This window comes from Castanea sativa, chromosome 3 (assembly GCF_040712315.1).
Source record: "Castanea sativa cultivar Marrone di Chiusa Pesio chromosome 3, ASM4071231v1".
In the NCBI taxonomy this organism is placed as follows: Eukaryota; Viridiplantae; Streptophyta; class Magnoliopsida; order Fagales; family Fagaceae; genus Castanea; species Castanea sativa.
In genome coordinates, this window is record NC_134015.1 from 1,692,046 (window position 1) to 1,700,191 (window position 8,146).

The window sequence follows — 8,146 nt, forward strand, 5'->3', positions numbered from 1 at the left end:
GGTGGCCATTTTCCTAGTCACCATAGGTTTTCTTTTACTATTTGAGCTTATTGTAGCCTCTTAGACAATTCAATTATTAGGTTAACTAAAATTCAGACTTCTATTTATTGTTTCTCTATGGTGGATTCCAAAATCCTATTATCTCGTGAATTCAAGAAAACCCTCATGAATTTGAGATTATTTTCTTGAAACGAACGTGTTTTTTTTTTTTTTTTTTGTGAGTAAAAACGTATTTTGTTTCTTGTAAGTATTCCAATGCATATATTAGGCTTGATGGCCTACAAGTACGGTTACAATAGAAAATTTATAATGGCTACATGTTTGTAATATGAATAGTGTATTGCAATGAATATAGGTATGGATAGGAGATAAATCCTAAAGTAATCATACATTAAACAAGTGTATACAGGGCTTACAATACAAGTGGAACCACAATTCTTTTGCAAGCACACCATGTAAGATTAGACTTGGTTAATTTTAATTAATAATGATTTGGCCTAGATATCTTTTTAACGTGCCCTATTGACAAAGATGAAGGGGGTATAGTGTAGACCCTAGCGGCAGCATCCAGAGCACAAAGTGTCAAACATGGGGTTTTAATTTCCAAGAAATTTGCAAGATGTCGGCTACTCTAGTTCTTCTTGAACACACAAAAGACAAAACGGTAAACACATTTAGCTTGATAGCCAGTTTATTCCAGAGAACATTTACTGCAGATTGGTTTCTCTGTCATATTCTTTTGCTTTTTCTATTTGAAATCTCTCTTTTTCATATTCGATTTTTTGAACAAATCACTAACCTTACTTAACCTTTAGGTAAGAATCCATTTCATAGCCTTATCAGCAAGCTAGGTATTACTCACTTACTCAATTACGAGGTATTCGAAATTCAAGTATGAAAATATTCTCCCACACTTTTAGCCTAAACTATACTTTGGGATTTGTTAACTATCAATATTCTGAAGTCTGTTGTAAGACAAGTATATATTCAGATAAATGTAAAGCTTAGATTATATTCCACGGCCTGACCCAGGAATGGATTAACTTAGGCAAAATCAGGCTTCATTTAAAAGCCCAAACAAATTCAATTTTTGGACAAAAAGTCCACAGCTTAATTAATTTTTTTTTAAAAAGATAAATTAAATATAATACCTACAAAATACATATTATATAATTATATTTATTATCTTATTGTCTCATATCATAGATTTTCAAAACTTGTAACGAAGATTATATACACCATTAAACTGAATCCATTATTCCATTTCCTCTACTCATCAGATATATAGTTCCAAGAGTGCCCATTCTCGTTAGCTTTTAGCACAAAATCTTGAATGCTTTTTTTTTTTTTCAAACTCACCAAAGACTCGGTCTCTATGAATTTTAGATGCATGTAACTTGCCCACATATTTTTCCTAGTCCAACTACTTACAAGGGTTGCCAATTCGCTTAATCATTTACAAGGAATCTTATGCTCTAGAAGAATACTTGGTTTTGGGATTGAAATAAAACTTAGACTTTGTTAAAATTTATCACTAGGCCTGAATTATTTTGTGAAATAGATGTGTTACAAAATTTTTATGAAATGCCAAATAAACTTTTGCACCATTTCATTTCTTTGAAATAAAGTAAATAAAGAAAAATTATCAGGCCAATGAAAGATGCGGACAAGTGATCACTATCATGAAATAAAGTAATGTCTCAATAACATTATTCGATAATTAAATAAAGAAGAAGTTGGAATATTGTAAATAATAACAAAAAAGAGTAATTTATGAAAAACATGGCGAAGGTACAGCAGTTTAGGATATGTATCACAACAGTTCTTGGAACAGAAACATTTTGATATTCATCATTGATCAAAATATAATCACATTTTGATATACATCTTCTTCTTCTTAAAAAAAAAAAAAAAAAAAAAAAACTTCTAACAAATCTCAGCTAGACACCTAGACTAAACTACTTAGCTCCCATTTCATCTGCCACCATATATATAGTATGGCTCTGTGGCGGCGCCACATTGGTTTGAGGGGTTCAATTGAACACCCTAACTGGGGACAAATTTTTTTATTTTATTATTATATATAATACTTTTATAATATTTTAGTTATGATGACCCTAAAATAAAAATTTAAACCCTCTAAGAGAAACCCAATAGCAAACCAATTCAACACCAACCTTTATCTTGACTTCTTTTTTTTTTTTTTGAGAAACAAACACACACACTAAAAGTGTAAACAATTTGATCTAAAATTTGGAAAATAAAATTAGTGATTTGTTGATCTTAATTCTTAGAAAAAAAAACAATTAAGTGAGCAGTAATTTGTAAACACTAAAAGCTAATTAAGTATGTGGCTGTGGTAGTGAGGTGTGGTGTGGGACAATGGGGATTGGGGAGTGAATAATTTTTTTTTCCTTAATGATTGTATTGTTGTGTTGAATTTTTAATAGAGTAATGTAAAAGACAAACAAAAATTCTTCTCTATGAATTACAAAGACCAATAATAATTTTTCGTAGTTGAATGGAATCGTTAAATAAAAGAATTGAAAAAAGTAAAGATAAAATCTAATAAATAACAAATTAAAGTATTCTAAGAAAAAATAATTAAAGTTCACTAAACAACAATAACTAATAACTGTATTAGTACTTTATTATAGTAAGGATTTTCAAGATTTAATCTTAGCAACAATAATTAATATTTAATTTCATTATACTAAGAAACAATATGTCCAATGAACTTAAAGTTTATCTTTTATTCTATTTCTAGTAGTATGAATAAATTTTTTATAAGGAAATCATATGTTTCCACAAGATTCATCTCCTATTTATGATTCATCTTCTAAAAGAACTTGTGTTGACTTGAAAATTTTTCCTTCAGATCATGGGTTACAACTTATGAGAAAACACCTAGCTATTATATTATCCTAATAATCAAGATGAAATTAGAAAATATAATTTACAAAGAGACCATTGTCAACCTCTTCAACATGAATTTAACTGAACTCCCTAAAAATTATTCCTAGAGCCTCCTGATTATGGCTTACTCAGGAAATGGCCATGATACACTACTTCAATGTTGCCATATGATTTGATAAATGAGCTTCTTTTGTGGTGCTTTCTAAAATGTGTATCCATGAATGACAATTAGCTTTATCAGAAAATTTACTTTGGAAAATATGATGTTTGGTTTAAATGAGGCCAAAAGAGAATTTGTTATTCAACATGAGCTTTTTATGGATGGAGAAAATATATATAATATGTTGAGACAAATCAACATAACATTTCGGTTCATTCAAGTCCACTTCAATCTATTTTGGTCCACTTCGATGATGCTTAAGGAAGAGTGGTTTGTGTAGAAAGGATTTGTTTCACTGAAAATTATGTCACATTCTTAGAGTAATGTTGATAGGTTATTAATAAAATTACATTTTTCTTATGTTATTAAAGTCATGTATTTTGTTTTTTTGATATAAGTGATGGATTAGCTTATATTTACCTCCTTTTTTTAGGTCATTCAAGATGTATAGATGATGAACCATTTATAATAAGCACTAGAAACAAATTCCAACTACTCATTATGTTATTTACAAAATATTACGTTTTATATAATAATTGAATGTAAAATCACTGTTTATTAAAAAAAAATTACAAAATTTCAAACACTTTCAAATAACAAATATAGATAGTTTAATTTAAAAAGTCTAATTTATATATATATATATATATATATATATATATATATATTATTTTTAAGAAACAAAAAATCTAATATATTATATCAACTATACTTTGTTAACATCATTTTGAGAAGGGTTTTTCTCTTCTTCTTGCCTGATGATCACCATGTGTACTTCACACATTTCCATGTAACGAAATACTTCAAAGACTGACAAAAAACAAACATACAATATTACCTTATAAATTGATAAGTAGCAAGTACCAAACCCTTTACTTAAAAATTTGATAAATAAAAAAAAAACATTTTTAAGCTTTGAAGGCCCCTTACATGATAACAAACACGACCAGCACTTCATGCATAAACGCAGCCCCAACAGCTTCTTCAAGTCAGCAATCCTAACCTCCAAAGCTTCAAGCTTAGCCTCAAGAAGAAAATCCAAGTCAAAGCCTGCTTGCACCATCTCTAGCTCTCACTACATTGCCCCACTCTAGTAACCTATTCTCATTCATTTATATTAGGCTCTCAATCAAATTCAACCACATAATTGCATTGAATTTTTAATTATTATTATTATTATTAAAAGAATATAACATTATCCATACCACATTGATCAAAACCGACATGTGTTTAAATTTAATAGGAGTAGGGTATAGCACCTAAATTTTTTCTTCTTCTTCTTCTTCTCTTTTTTTTTTTTTTAGGAGCCTAAATTCTATCTTTAAAAGAATACTTTGCTCTGTATAGGTACTGATGGATCAAGCTAACTTACATTGAGTTATGAGAAAAAAAAAATGTCCGCTTGAACATTTTCCTCCTTAGACCCCTAAAAATTTTGTGCATAAAGAAGTGTCAATTAATTAATCTACAAATTAAACTATTAAATTCTATGCTTAGAGAAACGATTAGAGAGAAAACTGAAACTTTCATTGACAGGACTAGAAAAGCAAATAACTTAATCCATCCTCTAACAGTCAAGAGTATTTCAAGGATTCAAATTCTCCTTTCTTTATAACTACCAATTTGTTTTTCTAACATACTAACTTTTAGTAGCCGTTACTATCTCAGTTCAAAAAAAAAAAAGAAAAAAAAAAAGAGAGTAGCCGGTACTACCCTAACAAGCAAACAAACAAACTTAACCAACTACAATTTAACAACTAGTATTTTAATGATACACGTGACAAGCTTGCTCTTTAACACACGTACATACATGTGCCCAATAGACACCGTGTTCCTTTAACAAAATGGTGCGCTGAGTTGAACCAAAACGTTGCGTTTCAATCTGCAACATGGACTTGAATCATACGTACATGTACATGTGCCCAATAAAATTAATCATAGACCCACTTTCATTTTCTTTTAGTAATACTGTTTACTTTGAGTAATTAACTTTATTGATCTTCTTGTTACTCAACTTTTAGGAATAACCAGCAGAATTTGTTCAATGTATGTTGCCGTGATCTTCTTGGGCATAAATAACTGCTCAACAGTTCTACCATATGTTACAACAGAGCAGGGATGTACGTACTCTTCATGGGCTTATTCACTTGCACAGCTATAATTTTCTTTGGAACTAATTGAATTTATGGTTGGCTGCTTTCAGGGCATTATGAGTAATCTCAAACATTGTAAACTTGACGTACTATGGATTCTTGCTAGCTCTTCGAGAGAGATAGCATGGGTAATTTATCTCATCTTCGAGAGAGATGGCATGAGTATTTTAGTACAATTACCAACAAGTTGTGCAGATTACCCACTAATGAACATTAAAAAGCCTAATTTCCACAAAAATAAAAGGGGGGGATTTCTTGGCTTTTCTTGAAATTGATTACTTGTACCAACTGAGTAAACTCACACCAGCAATGATTGCGAAGAGGCCAACACCTTTCAACCAGCAACATTCATGTTGGAACTAGAAACAGCATCCTGAATATGCAGCACTGCACAGGATCAGAAAATAATGTCAAACAAACGGTACCACATCGGCAGCTTCCAAACAAGCATTTCACTAGCAAGAAATTAACTAACAACTTAAAAATGATCATGTCACTATGTTGATTATCAATTCTATGCAAATTATAATGAATCTTTTGAACTGTTTTAGAATAAAAAATTTAAGTGCAAATACTACGCCAATTGTTATTTTTACCCTTGTTCTGGACATGACCAGTGCCCTAATCTTTCTTCTTAGAAAAGCTACAGAAAAGCACCTTCAATATGAGGGAGCGGGTGGGGGCAGAAAGGAAAAATGCAAACCTTCCACATAAGCCACAATGAGGCCACAATGGACAATATTGGCTGTAGCAGACCACCATTCTCCACGCTTAGAACTCTAAACACTAGCTGGCTGCTAGCTTAACGAGCTTCATCTTTGATCTGAACCATGAATGACAACCATACCCACAAATTAATGTAGAGAAAGATATAAGAAACTAAGATTTGCATGCCAGATAGAGCAATAATTGAAGGACAAAACTGAGAATTGGTCATTGGCAATAGTACTAAGTAAAAAGGGAAAACTTACTTCCTTTGGCAGTTGAAAATCCATGCTTGCATACCCAAGTGCTTGCTGAAAATATTTTCTCCGCCCTCCGAGGTCTCTTGTAAAGTGACTAACTTTTTCCTAGTGGCAGGGATTTAGGGCTTATTCAGGGTAACAAACATCATTAGAAGCAAGAACTTTGCAAAGAAAGCATACTTTTTTAAATGATTAGAATTATAATACTTTTAATCACAAAGAACAACAATGTTAACGGTCTAAAATAAATATATAGTAGTCTAACCTCTATTGAGAGGAGCTATAACACGTTAAGAGGAATTTCAAAGTATAAGCATTAAACAAGGGATGAGCATCAGGAGCAACACATGAGAAATTAAAAAGTAATCAGAATGACTCTTTAGTTTTTGGTTTTTTTTTAATATTATTTTTAAAAATTAGGTTCACATTGTAGGACAGACTATTTCCTGCAGTAGAGTGTCAATTATATAGTAAACTTTACTACTACGCATTGCAACACATTTAATTCCTAAGCAAGATTTGGCGCATAAAAATAACCCAGAAAATATCATTTTAAAAACAGAGCTACCAAACACTTTATATAAATGAGAAGTAGCAATAACTATGGAATTAGAAATCAAACGAACAAAACAGAAGTTAAGGGAAAAATATATTTACCAAAAAAAAAAAGTTAAGGGAAAAATATACCATATATAATATTTTGAGTGGCTTTATCTTCCTCACTTTCCTTTGGGAGTGAACGCGTAGAGCTCATGCTCATTTTGTTCCGCAGCTAAATCCTCAACCTTCCTGATGGGGTTTTCTCTTTGGGATTGATCTTCCTCCTCTGACCTAAATAATTTGTCCGTACTGTATATGTTAAATCTAAACGGCTTTGTCTATGATCTGAATCACAAGTGATAAATAAATTAAGATTGTTTTGAGATTAAATTGAAGATTACACTAGGAGACGAGCTAGATATGACATTGTCAGTGATTTTTGGAGGTTCAGCCACAAAAGCTTTTGTGTATACTGCAAATTTCCTACAGAGAAGAGTACTCTTTTTAACACAAATTTCAAATGTATAAATTATAATTTTGTAGCAACTTCTTGATATTACGTAGTCCAGTCCTTTTAAAATTAGGGAACTAAAAAAAACTCCAATTTTAACTCCATAACACAAAAAGCTAATAAAAATGGTAAATCAAATTGCAATATCTCATAAACCACAAAAGCCACTCTTGAACTGTGTGAAAATGATTAAATCAAACAGATATATTGGAGCAGTTTCCAAGGTAGAGGCAGCTATGTAAAGTTAAATCTTAAAGTTAATAATGGCAAGGGAGGTCTTTTTAGTGGATTACTGGAACCTGAATGCTGTAGACAGTGAAAGTTCAAATAGCGTATAAAACACTATGAACGTTTAGACCCCCAAATTACAAATTACCAATTCAAGCTTAATATCAAACAACAAATGTGCGGAATATGAACATAAGCTTAACACAGAATTGATAAACAATCTCAACCAAATAAAATCACATCCACAGCAAAAATTAAATGGCAAAGATTAAGAGAAGAGAGATGCAAACACAAGAACAACACAACGATGTGTTATCAAAGAGGAACCGAAGCCCTCGGCGTAAAACCCCTCCGCTGCCCTCCAAGCGGACAATAATCCACTAAAGAATGTAATTGGGATACATGGACAACAGAAGACCCTCCAAGCCTAATCTACCCAGTGTACCTAAGCCCTCCAAGCTCCTACTCCAACGAGGTTGTACCGAACCTATTTCTTCTTTAGCTTACCAGATCCCGTTATAGCCCATAGCATTAACCAATATGAAATTGGTCTCTTCCTAATTACTTCCCAAAGTACCAAACAGTTCTCTCATATATATGGGTACGGTGAGAAAAGGTTTTGGTAATGTGCCTCTCAAGAATTTAACAATGGAGAGGAAGAGAGTAGAGGAAT

The 8,146-nt window shown here is 31.6% G+C and overlaps 1 long non-coding RNA gene across 1 annotated transcript; it reads right to left on the reverse strand.

Moving 5' to 3' along the window:
- Positions 1 to 6,221: 6,221 nt before the first annotated feature.
- On the reverse strand, positions 6,222 to 7,164 carry LOC142627770 (uncharacterized). Its single transcript, XR_012842937.1, has 3 exons — positions 7,136 to 7,164; positions 6,882 to 7,025; positions 6,222 to 6,319 (listed from the first exon to the last, which is right to left on the reverse strand). It is a non-coding gene; the product is annotated as an uncharacterized LOC142627770 (long non-coding RNA).
- Between the last annotated feature and the right edge of the window lie 982 nt (positions 7,165 to 8,146).